General features: G+C 49.1%; 1 pseudogene; it reads left to right on the top strand.

The window, feature by feature from the left end:
• The first annotated feature begins 9,290 nt into the window (after positions 1-9,290).
• On the top strand, positions 9,291-12,461 carry LOC116886583 (annotated as a pseudogene).
• The last annotated feature ends 1,062 nt before the right edge of the window (positions 12,462-13,523 follow it).

Genomic DNA, 13,523 nt, shown 5'->3' on the forward strand with positions numbered 1-13,523 from the left:
GTTTTTCAGATGGACCTTCATCCTCCTCACGTGATTCCCACATCCAAATGGGAACCGCCCCAGTTTGTTGCCCCAGGCCGTTCCCTGGCTGGACATGATGGGTTCAGGAAGAGGAAGGGAGTCGAGAAACCTGGATCCCGGTTGAAGGCTCCCCAGGGACCTCAAAGTTCCGTGGCCTCTCATTTTCTCTTTCAGTTTGCAAGCTTGACTTAGCGAAAGCAGTTCCCATCACCAGTTCCAAGTTTGAAATGGCAGTTATTCTAAAGCTCCGTGCAATCGTGCTGATAATAGACACTCTTTCTTCGTCGTTTCCTCGCACCAGGCTCTGTGCCAAGCTCTTCCGGCAGTGAGCTTTACCATGGCAGTAAAGTTTGCAAGGATATGTGCACTCAGGCTCAGGGGCATAGCTCAGTGGTAGAGCAACTGACTCATTCCTGATGTGAGATCTGAAGATGTGTGACTTGTTCCAGGCTCCTGCAGAGCTGGCACGTGGCCAAGCCTTTCTCCAGCGTTCAAATCCTGTGGAATATGTCGTTAGGCTTTGGGGCTCTGGGAGATGGTTTTTGTCTTTTGTTTTTTTTGTTTGTTTGTGTTTTTTTGGTTTTTTGGGGTTTTTGTTGTTGTTGTTGTTTGTTTTTTTCTCCTCGTGTGGCCCAGGCTGGCTTTGATGATGTCTCCCCTGACCTCTTCCTACACAGCAAGGAATCCACCGGAAATAAAGGGGCAGAGCAATCTACCAAAACCTTGATGGTCTGCCCTCTCTTTTCCAAGTGCTGCAGTGTGTGTCACCACGCCCAGCTCCACACTGTTCCCGTAAGTCACGGCTGAGCAGCCACGATTCCTAAGCTTGCAGACCTCTAAACCCATCAGACCTCCTACCCTCAGCCCCAGAAGCGCAGGCCTGGAATTTGTACCATTAAGCTACAGCCCCTCCTCCTCACCCCTTGCCTCTACCTCTTACTTGGCCAGAGTTTTAGGGCCCACTGCAACAGGTAAACCCCTTTCTCTCTCCCCAGGGAGACTCAGCAGTAGCCAGCCTCGGCTCCTCCACCTTAGCTCCTTTGCTCCTAGATCTGTGCCCGACTTCTGCATTCCCCAGAAGGGCGAGGCCACACAGAAAAACACACAAGTGAATGGCTGGGAATTTCCAGCTTTGAGCTGAATAATAGATGTTTTGCGGTGTGTGTGTGTGTGTGTGTGTGTGTGTGTGTGTGTGTGTGTGTGCATGTGCGTGCGTGTGTTGCATGTAGTATATGTGTTCAGGCATGATATGTGAGTGCATACAGCTGTACTTAGGGGGTGGCAGAGAGGGCTCAAAGGCCTCAAGGGCCCATGCACATGTTCAAAGTACATAATGACTCAATTTCAAGGACTTGAACAGAACCTAGTTCCAAAACAAAACCTAGTTCTAGGTTGGCTTGCCTGAACCACGCCGAGTTCCTGGGCTAGGACTCCAGAAGGACCTCTGTAATCTCAAGCCGTTGCAGTCAGTGCCTCTACTGCCAGAGCAGACGATGCCCTTCCTTAACCTCCAGGTGGCCCTGCTGTCCCTAGGGGGCAGAAGAGTACTGCTCAAAACGCGCCCCTCGTCTCTAACAATACAGAGACACAATATCACAATATCACTTTGACCCAGTTCCTTGTTTTCCTCTTATATCAAACAGGAAGGAGAACTTATCTCAGGGGTATAGGAATTGTAAGATGACCCTCACCGAACATTTAAGACAAGTGGTTGTGACCAGTGGCTGGTAACTAGAACCCAAGATCTGTATTTCCAAATGGTTTGAAATTGTGTATACACACACACACACACAAACACACACACACACAAACACACACACACATACACACACACACACAAACACACAACACACACACCACACACACACATACACACACACTCATACACACACACACACACACACACAACACACACACCACACACACACATACACACACACTCATACACACACACACACACACACACAACACACATACACACACACATACACACACACCACACACACACTTTGAAACTTGATCTTGGAGGCTGAAGAAATGGCCCAGTGGTTAAAAACACTTGCCGCTCTCCTGGAGGACCTGAGTTCAGCTGACTGCACCCATGGCAGGCAGCTCAGAACTGCTCGAAACAATAGTTCTCGGGGTTCTGCATGTACACATGCTCACATACATAAACACGCATAACACACATGAATAAATAGTAAAAGGAATCTTCAAAGAAGAAAAAAGAGAAGGTCTCCCATGGAGTGGACTTAACATGGAGCCAAGGGTGACCATGAGTTCATAATCTTGCTTCTTCCTCCCAAGTGCTGGAATTGCCACCATCCTAATTGGGGGAGGGGGTGGAGGGCAGGGCATCTCATGTAGCCCAGGCTGACCTCGAACTGTTGGACACAGGATCCTCTCAGCCTCCCAGGGATCTGGGAATACAAGATCTTGTTATTGGGTATTCGAATAAGACTATAGAATTACAGGGTGACCATAAATAAATATAGTCTCTCTGGTCTTCAGGGAAGTAAAGAAAGACTGGGGTGTCAGATCCCAATGCTAGAGAGGCAGAGGCAGGGGGATTGCTGAGAGTTCAGGACCAGCCAGACCAAGAGGGAAATGTGTTTCAAAAAAAAAAAAAAAAAAAAAAAAGAAGAGGAAGAAAAAGAAGAAAGGAGGCAAAGAGAGGGAAGAGGGGAGAAAAAAAGCATTAATGAATGATTAAGCGGAGAACAATAATCTATAACTTGGGCTGGAGGGATGGCTCAATGGTTAAGAATAAGTACTGGCTGCTCTTCTACAGCACCCTAGTTCCATTCCCCGCACCCACATGGCCATTCATCCCCAGTTCTAGGCCCAAATTCCCAGGGAATCTGACGCCACCTTCTGGCCTCCTCCAGTACTGCAGGCACATGGTGCACAAATACACATAAAACAAAAATACATAAAATCTCAAAAAAAAAAATCTATAATTTGCACCATTCCCCCCCTAAGCTAATACTTTCTGTTCAAGTTGACAGTTTTCTCCTCTCTATTGTTTTGAACTTCGTAAGCAAAACTTTTTGAATCACAAGTAATTCAAACCAGACTATCAAGATGCTTGGACAGAAAGGGAAGTTTGGGGGCTTTTTTGTTTTGTTTTTTAAGTTTTCAAGTCAAGTCCTTGGAGACTGGGGTTGTTATTAATGTTCCTGGCTTGCTGCCTCTCAGGCACATGACCTGGCACTCCTCTTGGGCTGGTGGGGCAGCTCTGGTAAGTGAGATGGGAAGCTGTGTGTAAACTTGGCAGACTGAGGTAGCTGAGTAGACAGACACTCACCAGAGCTCTCTGCACAGTAGGGATTCAGTGGAGTCTTAAGTGACCGGTCAGCTCGAATAGCCTTGTCAAAGACCAGTGCCTCAGCCCTGTGGAAGTGGCAGAGCCATCCCCAGGAGAGGCTCAGCTTTCCTTGAGTCCAAGTGAGTTCATGGGTACCCCTCTCTCTCCCCCAACGCCCATGTTTATGGCCTAAGGGCTGTTCCCCTGCAGAGCCTGCTCCTAGTGAGCTTACCTAAACATGCCTCCCTGTTCAGCTGTATACCCACTAAGCATTCCGGGGTTGCTGGGGCTTTGAGTTTCTTGGGGTGCTGAGACTTCTCCATCACGTTTCTATCTTTTCTTCATCGCCCCTAGTTACGGTTCTGGGACTGACTGACGCCATGCATGTCACCCCTGGCCCAGCCTCTACAATATTCCAGGAAGTATGTGGGTCTCAGAGCACAAGGGACAGGGAGCTTCCGGCTGTGGAAGAGAGTCCAACTGATCAACGTGCAGGGTTAGAACAAATAAACATTTGCGGTTCTAATCTGGGAGGGTTGGAGGGTTCTTATGATTCTGCATAACCGGTCCATCCGGTTAGCTCTGACACCATCAAGAAAACACAGGCTTAGCTTGGAGGCTGACTTATTGGCCGCGATGCCATTCAAAGGCTGGAACGCTTCTGATGAGGGCATAGGTCTTGTGTTGCAGGCACCCCAGTCTGGCCTTGAATTTGTTGTGTCTCAGAGGATGACCTTGAACTCCTGATCTTCCAGTCTCCGGATTCCAAGCGTCAGGATTACAGGAGTGCTCTCGCACACCCAGCTGAACACTGTCTCTCAGTGGACAGAAAATGTGCTGAGCCCCATTCTTGTCCACTGGCCGTGGATGCTCCGTCCTTTCCCCCTTACCGTGATGGCCGTTCTTGGTGACCAACCCGTCTACATCTGGGATTACCTGAAAACCCAAGCAGTTTGACAGACGCAGCTGTGAGGGATTGCTCTGGATTGGGTCGTTCGAGGTCGGACTACCCACCATAAATCTGGGGTGTGCCTTCTCGTGGCATGACGTGAAAGACGCAGGAAAGAACACAGGCTTTTGCTTTTTGCCTGCTTGCCCGCACCCCCTGGCGAGCTCATATACCTGCTGCTGAGGAATCTCTTCAGTGGGTAGCCTTTCCGCCCTTAGCAAAGAATGTACCCCAACCCCCACCTCCTGAGGGAATCAATTCCTCATTGTCTGCTAGCCCCTGAAGAAGATCCTAGACGAGATAGTACTGGTGTCCCCAACGGCTCTCTGGTAGTTGTCTCTAGACCTATAACCAGACTTAAGGCAAAACAGGCTCTTGGAGCGGAGGGAGAAAGAAAGTGTGGCCCAATGAGGAAGTGCGCTCCACCATTAAAGAGCTCAGTGAGTTGCTGATTCAAGCAGAAATCTGGGGAATATGTGTGGGAAAGCGTTTTAAGCATTTGGGATAGTGATGGAAGGAACATACAACTGGGTCAGGCTGAGTTTGTTGATATGGACCACTGAGTGGAGAGCCCAGGTTTAGGAAGCTTGATCAGTTAGTGTGGTATTTAAAGCCTGAAGCCTTTGTCAAAAGACAGCCTACTGAAAAGGAACTAGAAATGACTTACATCCCTCGGCTTAGAGTCGACTGTAACAGAGTCTCAGACTTAGTAGGCTCCAAAACCTTAGCACGACTGACTCCATGATGGAAATACCGTTCAGGCCACAAAACTCAGCGTGTAGATAGGACCACATGCCAAAACTGAAACAAAGGCCCTGTCCATCAAAGTCCACACTTCTGGAAAACTCCCTAAATGTGCTAACCTTGCTTTTGGCTTTTGTAGTTCTGCTTCTGGATAACTGTTCTTGTTAGCAGTTATGTCAAGCCAGAATGTTGGTTTTTGGGTTAAAACTCACCCTGAAAAAAGGCTCCAGGCTACACTGGGATCCCAAATTTTAAGTACAGTCGCTGGCCAGCTAATATAGACTTTCTATTGGCTCAACCCATATCCCCAGCAGCCTTCTCTGCTGAATACTCCACGACATTGATGAAGGGATTTTTAAAGCTCCAGGAAACCACCATGCTAGATTGAGTGTTCTTTGTAAATCCTAACCCTTCACAATGGACAGGCCCAGGAGACACGCCCTTCACTGATCCTGTAAGACTCAACATGGTGAGAGGGGCACCGGCACCTCTGAAGAGCTGTGCAGCTGCCCTTTTCCTCGTGTCAGACCCTAGGGTCAGAGATGCTGTTGGGTGAATCAGATGTGATGTTTTTACTTTCGCTCCAGAGTACCAGAGGCCAGGCAGCAGCTGCACTAAATTGCCAAAGGCAAGGTGATCACAGGTATCAAAATGGACAGCACCGGCAAAGCAGTGTCCGTAAGGGCCTGACCTGGAATGGGTTGCCCAGGTAAAATGATTGACATAGTAGCATGACCTGGGTGGACCATTGGTACTGGCTAATCAGTCATGGTGTTTCCAGGCATGAAATAGATAAGGAAACCACTTTTGCTTGATCTGCATAAGTGGAAAAAAATTCTCAAACAAATGAAAGAAAGCCTACATTGTATGGCAGCAAAGGGGAATCTCAGCCCATGAATTGATTTCCAGACTTGAACCAGTTTTCAGACTCAGAATCCCTTGAATGATGGGCAGCCAGCTTCCTCTGAGGAAGGACCTTGACAAAACACCCAAACGTTTTACCGTTTTACCGTTAGCCTTTCCCCAGTCATTCAGACCCTCTGGCCTTTTACAAGGGTAACTTGTAAAAGCAGGAAAAGGAAACAATCAGACTTTCTAGGTCTACTGGATACTGTTTCTGACCTGACTCCAATTCCACAAGACTCCAAGAAACATTGTGGCCCTCCGGTTAAAGCAGGAGTTTATGGAGGTCAGGGGTTTTGACTAAAGTCCGACTCATAGTAAGTCAAGCGCATTCCTGAACTCATCCTGTGATTATTCCCTCGACTCCAGAAGGTATAATTGGAATAGATATAATTAGAAATTAGGAATTCGCACACTGGTTCTCACTGGTGGAATAGGGCTATTACAGAGAGGCTAAACAGAGGCCTTTGGAGTTAACCTTTCTCAAGGAAAATGGGAACCAAAAAGAGTGTTGCATCCCTAGAGGGACTGCAGAACTTAGTGCCACCATCAAGGACTTAAAAGATGCAGGGGTGGTGGTTTACACTGCACCTGTCACTAACTTTCCTAAACGACTTGTGCAGAAGATGGACAGATCATGGAGAATGACAGCTGACTCTCGAAAACCTAATCAAGGGAGGAAAGGGGGATGGTTACACTCACTACCGCTCCTAGTGGCCCACCAGGGAAATGCTTGCTTCCTGCTCCAGAGCTCTTGACTTCTGCTAAGTTTTGGTTCCAGAGTGGAAAGAGCTCCTGCTTGAGATACAACAAGCATTTCATTGAACTGGAAGCTCTGACTTCCCCAGGCCACTTTGGGCTTTCTGATGTGCTAAGGCTAAGATAGGAATAGCAGTGTTAGGATGGATCCAGACTTCTAGAAGAAAAAAAATCCTATTGATTCTTCTGAATGGAGATAAGAAGAATGTAATTCTTCACATCTGGAGTGCAGGAGAAGCTTTAGGATATCTCCCCAAGTTATCACTGATTGGAGTCAGTGGAAACGCACAACAGCCCAATACAGGCAGGAGGACAAAGGGCACAGGCCCTTCAGGAATGAAGATACAGATGGCTGCTCTGGGGATAGAACCAAGGCCTGCCCAGGTGCTTGCTGAAGGTAAGAAAATACAGTGTGGGTGTTTTTAAATCCCAGCCAAGGCCAGATGACCTTTTCAGCCGAAGTAATGAGGATTAAATTGATTGAAGTGTTTCTGTCATGTTTTGTTAGGAATGTGTTTGTCCAGATGTTTGTTTCTTTCCTCGATTTCTTTCTCAAGTAATGTAACAGCAATGGAGGGACTATCAGTGTTCGTCATAGTTAAGTCATGAGATACTAAAAGGATGTCCCTTGGTCCACATCGCCACCTGTTCTAAAATGCATAGTGTTTGAGGTTGTACATGGGATAGCTGGATCATGATAGGTGTAACTATGGCTCCGTTGTCATTTTCATTTGGGAATAAAGTATGACTTAAGGAGACGTGAGTGTTGTCACCTTGACTACTCCTTGAACTAACTAAAAGCCCACACAGCTGCACACTCCTGTGAGGGATTTTCCTTGATTGGATCATTTGACTCGCCCTAAATCCGGGCCACACCCTCTCATGGCAGCCCACGTATAGGCCATGGAAGAAGAAAAACCACTTGCTCTCTGCTTACTTGCCTCTCTCTGGCAAGTCGATTCCTTCACCAGCATTAGAACCTACTTCTTTGGGATTGCAACATTTACTGAACTGGGACTTCCGGCCTTGTGGATTGAACAGCTACTGGATTCTTGGACTTTCTGTTGAAAGACAACTATCGTGGGACTAGCTGTGTATACATAGATCATTCTATCAGTTCTATTCCTCTAGAGAACCCTGACTTATACACCTACCCACCCCTTTGGTTACACTCTTTGTAGATCCTCTTGCCTGGATCTTGGTCCCCCGTCACCTTTGAGCTTAGCTTGGGTGTTGCTCAGTTCAAAGGCCTGGACTTGGTTTAATGGCAGTCTCCTGTGCTCCCAGCTGTAATGCTGCTTCCCTCTGGACCCATAGGCTCCCAGGGGAGGGCTTTCTGCTCCCCCTTCTGTGGCAGTGCCTTCATGGATGCTAGAAGTAGTGACAAGAGAAAAGGACAGAACCTCCTATGTCCTTGGCACCCCCTAACCTGGTGTCTGTACTGTACCCCCATCTATCTCCGGGGAGATGGATGTCTGGTGGATAGACCTAATTGCCTCCTGAATGAGCCTCCACCCACCATCATTATACTCTGTAGGGTATTGCTTCCCAGGCCAGGTCAGAACTCCCACTGGGACAATGTCCTGCTTGTCCCCGTCCTCCTTAGATAACTGGCTAGCGGCAAAATCCAACAGGCCTGAGCTCTGGACAGCCTGAGAACTTAAACTCATTCCTAACCAAACGATTTTCTGGTCCACATGGCTCTCTGATGTGTGCGTGGGACCACTTTTTATTACATTATCACGGTCATCATCAGATAGATAGGACTGAAGTGCCATCCGCATGGCCTGGGGTAAGAGGAAGAGACATTGTCAGTTGCCAGAGGTACTCATTGGCACCTTCCTGAGAGGTGTCATGAGCTTTGGTGGTGGTGGTGGTGGTGGTGGTGGTGGTGGTGGTGGTGGTGGTGGTGGTGGTGGTGTGATGTGTGGGGGGAGGAGAGGGGGGAGAGAAAGGGAGAGCAAGAGAGAGAAGAGAGGGAGGGACAGAGAGGGAGAGAGAGGAGAGAGAGAGAGAGAGAGAGAGAGAGAGAGAGAGAGAGAGAGAGAGAGAGGGAGAGAGAGAGGGAGAGAGAGAGAGAGAGAGAGAGAGAGAGAGAGAGAGAGAGAGAGAGAGAGAGAGAGAGAGAGAGAGAGAGAGAGAGAGAGAGAGAGAGAGAGAGAGAGAGAGAGAGAGAGAGAGAGAGAGAGAGAGAGAGAGAGAGAGAGGGAGAGAGAGGGAGAGAGGGAGAGAGAGGAGAGAGGGAGAGAGGAGAGGGGGGGGAGAGAGAGAGAGAGAGGGAGAGAGGGAGAGAGACAGAGGGAGGGAGGGAGGAGGAGGAGGAGGAAGAGAGAGAGAGAGAGAGAGAGAGAGAGAGAGAGAGAGAGAGAGATGCAAGGAAGGGTAACCAGAGCCTCATGCATCCTAACCACCAGCCAGATCTCCATCCCTGCTGTAAGCATTTAGACAAACGTCCTTATGTAACTCCTGCCGATGCTCTAAGATTAGTTCATGCTGAAAAGAGTTACTTCTTCCACATGGTGTACAAAGGCACAGAGAAGGTTCAGAAACGTACCCAAAGTCACAAACTTTGGACTGAGAAGAGTAACGCACACGTAGCACACAGTCATGGGAAGAAAGGTGTCGGTACCCATCAGCAGAGGATTAATGAGCAATGCTCGGGGAAGTGAAACACAGACCGGGTGCGATCCTGCTGGTGCAAAGCGAAGGGTGCTTTCAGAATTCCACACGGTCAACCCGCACCCCAGGGTCCACACTCAAAACCAACCAACCACGGACCCAGAATATCAGGTCAAAATCGACAACCAGGTGTGGTGGCCCACACCTTTAGTCTCAGCAGTGGAGAAGCGGAGTCAGGTGGAGGTGGAGCTCTGTGAGATCAAATCCAACCTGGTCTACAGAAGGGGTTCCAGGCTCGCCAGGGCTACTTAGTGAGATGTGGTCTGAGAGGAAGAACAAACCAAACCAGGGCTGAGGATCTAGCTCAGTGGTAGAGTGCGTGTCTGCTATGCACAGGCCCCACATCCTGTTCTTTTTCTCTTCTTGTCATTTATTATTCCCCAGCAGTCTGAGGTAGATGGCATTCACACGGTGCTTACGTAATGACAGACGATAGAAGCAGCCATCTAAAGAGGAGCACGTAGGAGGATGATCAGAGAGACTGGGAAACACTGTGTCATTTCACAGTAGGGACTTGAACGCTTTTAGCTATCGGTGCCCTCAGGAAGCCCTAGATCCACACCCCGGGCTTCTGAGAAGCAGCTGCATGTTAAAGGTACACACTGCTTAGGAGAGCACAAAGAAACGTGGGGCCAGCGGGTGCCCAACTCTGCTTTTCCTAGTCCAAGGGGATGTGACTGCAGAAGCACCTGAACATTTTGTGGGCATGGCTAGCCCACCGAGTGCCTGGGCAGGACACGAGGATGTGGCTCATAGGCCTGGCTTCCTTTGGTTGGTCTGACTTCTTCTAACCCGTAGTCCTGAGCAACCGGGGGCAGCATGCTGAAGCTGCCCCCTCTGCTTGTTAAGTTACTCTATCTCCTTCTTATACTCCCTTCCTCACCCCCTCCTTCCCCACTGGATGCTGTGTGTGTGTGTGTGTGTGTATGCATGTGTTGTGTATGTGTGTATGCATGTGTGTGTATATATGTGTGTGTGTGCATGTGTTGTGTATGTGGTGTATGTGTGTATGCATATGTGTGTGCATGTGCATGTGTGTATGCATGTGTGTATGTGTGTGTATGCATGCATGCATGTGTGTGTATATATGTGTGTGTGTGCATGTGTTGTGTATGTGGTGTATGTGTGTACGCATATGTGTGTGCGTGTGCATGTGTGTGTATGCATGTGTGTATGTGTGTATGCATGTGTGTATGCATGTGTGTATGCATGTGTTGTGTGTATATGTGTGTGTATGTGTGTGTGCATGTGTGTATGCATGTGAGTATGCATGTATGTGTGTATGCATGTGTGTGTATGTGTGTGTATATGTGTGTACGCATGTGCATGTGTGTGTATGCGTGTGTGCATGCATGTGGTGTGTGTGTGTGTGTGTGTGTGTGTGTGTGTGTGTGTGTGTGCTTGAGATTGAGCCCAGGGATTCATACATATCCAAAGGCTACACCACACATACACATTCTCATCTCTCTTTCAAAAATATTGTAATTGTCTCTTTTATTTTATGAATGTGGATATTTTGCCTGCCTGTATGTTTGTGTACCACTTGTGTGCCTGTGACAGTGATCAGAAGAGGGCGGTAGATCCCTTGGCATTGCAGTTACAGACAGTTGTAGCCACCACACGGATGCGGGGCTTGGTTGGATTCGGGTCTTCTGAAGCAGCAGCCAGTCCTCTTAACCACTGAGCCATCTCCCCTCCGGCAACTCCCCAGCCTTCCTTTTGCTTTTGTATTTTGAAGCACGGTCTCACTGAGGAGCCCAAGGTGGCCTTAAACTTGTGATCCTCCTGCCTCAGCCTTCCAAGTAACTGGATTGCAGGCCTGTGCCAGCAAGACCTGCCTGCACATCCTTAAAGGCCCCCCTAAGAGTCAGGCAATGGTGGTGCACGCCATTAATCCCAGCAATTGGGAGGCAGAGGAAGGCAGATCTCTGAGTTCAAGGCCAGCCTGGTCTACAGAGTGAGTTTCAGTTCAACCAGGGCTACATAAAGAAACCCTCTCTTGAAAAACCAAGAGGGGACATTTGTCAGTCCAGTGTCTAACATGCAGCTAGCCATTTGGAACTCAACAAGGTGCCAAGATGCCCACCCTGGACCTGGCACCTGGATGTCTCCTCCTGGCCAGGTGACCGAGGCTGTGAAGGTTGCTATTGACATGGGGTATCGGCCACATTGACTGCGTCCAGGTGTACCAGAAGGAGAAGGGGATAGGAGTGGCCCTCCAGGAGAAGCTCAAGGAGCAGGTGATGAAGCACCAGGATCTCTTCATCGTCAGCAAGCCGTGGTGCACGTTCCACAAGAGCGTGGTGGAAGGAGAAGACACTGAGCGACCCGCAGCTGGACTACCTGGATCTCTACCTTGTTCACTGGCTTCAAGCCTGGGTCTGAGTATCTCCCACTGGATGCATCAGGAAACGTGATTCCTAGTGACACCAATGTTGTGGACACTTGGACAGACGGCTATGGAAAAACTAATGGATGGAGGTTTGGTAAAAGCAATTGGTGTCTCCAACTTCTTCCTCTTCAGATTGAGAGGATCTTGAACAAACCTGGCTTAAAGTATAAGCCTGCTGTTAACCAGATCGAGTGTCACCCAACCCAGGAGAAGCTGATCAAGTACTGCTATTACAAAGGCATCGCAGTGACTGCATACAGTCCTCTTGGTTCTCCTGACAGGCCCTGGGCCAAGCCTGAAGACCTTTCTCTCCTGGAGAATCCCAGGATCAAGGACATTGCAGCCAAGTACAATAAAACTGCAGCCCAGGTGCTGATCCAGTTCCTCAAAGGAACTTGGTAGTGATCCCCAACTCTGTGACACCAGCACGCATTGCTGAGAACTTTAAGGCCCTTGACTTTGAGCCGAGCAGCAAGGACATGACACTCTACTCAGCTACAACAGGGACTGGAGGGTGTGTGTGTGCCTTGGTGAGCTGTGCCAAACACAAGGGTTACCCCTTCTGCAAGCTGAGGATTCCCGCTCCCCCTCGAGAGGCTTACACCTGTTCTTTCTGCCTCATCTGCCCGTGCAAGTGTCCTGTGGCCTGTGTCGCTCTGCACTGGCTGGCACCTTGCAGACCAGACAGTGAGAGTTGGTTAACCTGACAGACTCTGGAGGGCACTACCAGCAGCCGAGGTGTGTGTTTCAGCCTTCCTTGGTCTTTCTTCTTCCCACCTGGAGGACTTTAACACGAGTTCCCTTTCCAACCAAGTCGAAACAAGATTTATAGCCCAAGTTGCGCCACTAACACTTAAGTTTGAGTGCTTAAAACTGGAATCCTTTGAGTCAGACTTCTCCTTGCCTCAAATAAAAACTGCTTTGTGGGGAAAAAGAAAGAGAGAGAGAGAGAGAGAGAGAGAGAGAGAGAGAGAGAGAGAGAGAGAGAGAGAGAGGAAGGAAGGAAGGAAGGAAGGAAGGAAGGAAAAAGAAAAGAAAGAAAGAAAGAAAAAAGAAAGAAAGAAAGAAAGAAAGAAAGAAAGAAAGAAAGAAAGAAAGAAAGAAAGAAAAGGAAAGCCAGGAGGGGCAGGGAGACCACCTAAGAGGAAGGAGCCCCAACCGCTGCTCCCATGGGAAGAAGGCAAGGGGGGAAAGAACTGGCTTGTGGAGGACGTGGGGAGTAGAGGTGATGAGTGGGACAGATGTCCATCTTCCCGAGGTAATCTGTAAAGTCAACGCAACTGCAGTCATCTGTGGAGGTGGATTAAGCTCTGTTCGTCTCACTTAAAAATAGAAGCGGCAGCTGAGAGCTGGAAGGAGCCCAAGCGTGGCAGGAAGGGTGTGCGAGCAGCAGGCAAAGCAGGGAGAAAGCTGCTGCCCCTTCCGGCTGGGGCAGAGGCTGTGGCGTGCCAGCTTATCTCAGGAATGGGGTCTTCGGGGGCCATGCTTCCCGGGTCTGGACCCTGCTCAGAAGGAGCCACATCCCTCCCCAATCCTGCCTGCTGGGGAGATACGAAGTGGTCGGGAGGTCAAATCACAGTGTTGATGGGGTTTCATTGACCTCTCCCTGGTGGTTTTTTGGCTCTGGCTGGAGTTGGATAAAGGTGGAGGTGGGGGCAGGGATCCTTCAACACGAGCCTTTCAAGCAGGCAAGATTTAGTAGGCTCCTTACTAGACGCCACTTCCCAGACTTGGGTGCCTAGCGCTGGCCCTGGTGCTGAACCAAGAGG

The sequence above is a fragment of the Rattus rattus genome, chromosome 17 (assembly GCF_011064425.1).
Source record: "Rattus rattus isolate New Zealand chromosome 17, Rrattus_CSIRO_v1, whole genome shotgun sequence".
In the NCBI taxonomy this organism is placed as follows: Eukaryota; Metazoa; Chordata; class Mammalia; order Rodentia; family Muridae; genus Rattus; species Rattus rattus.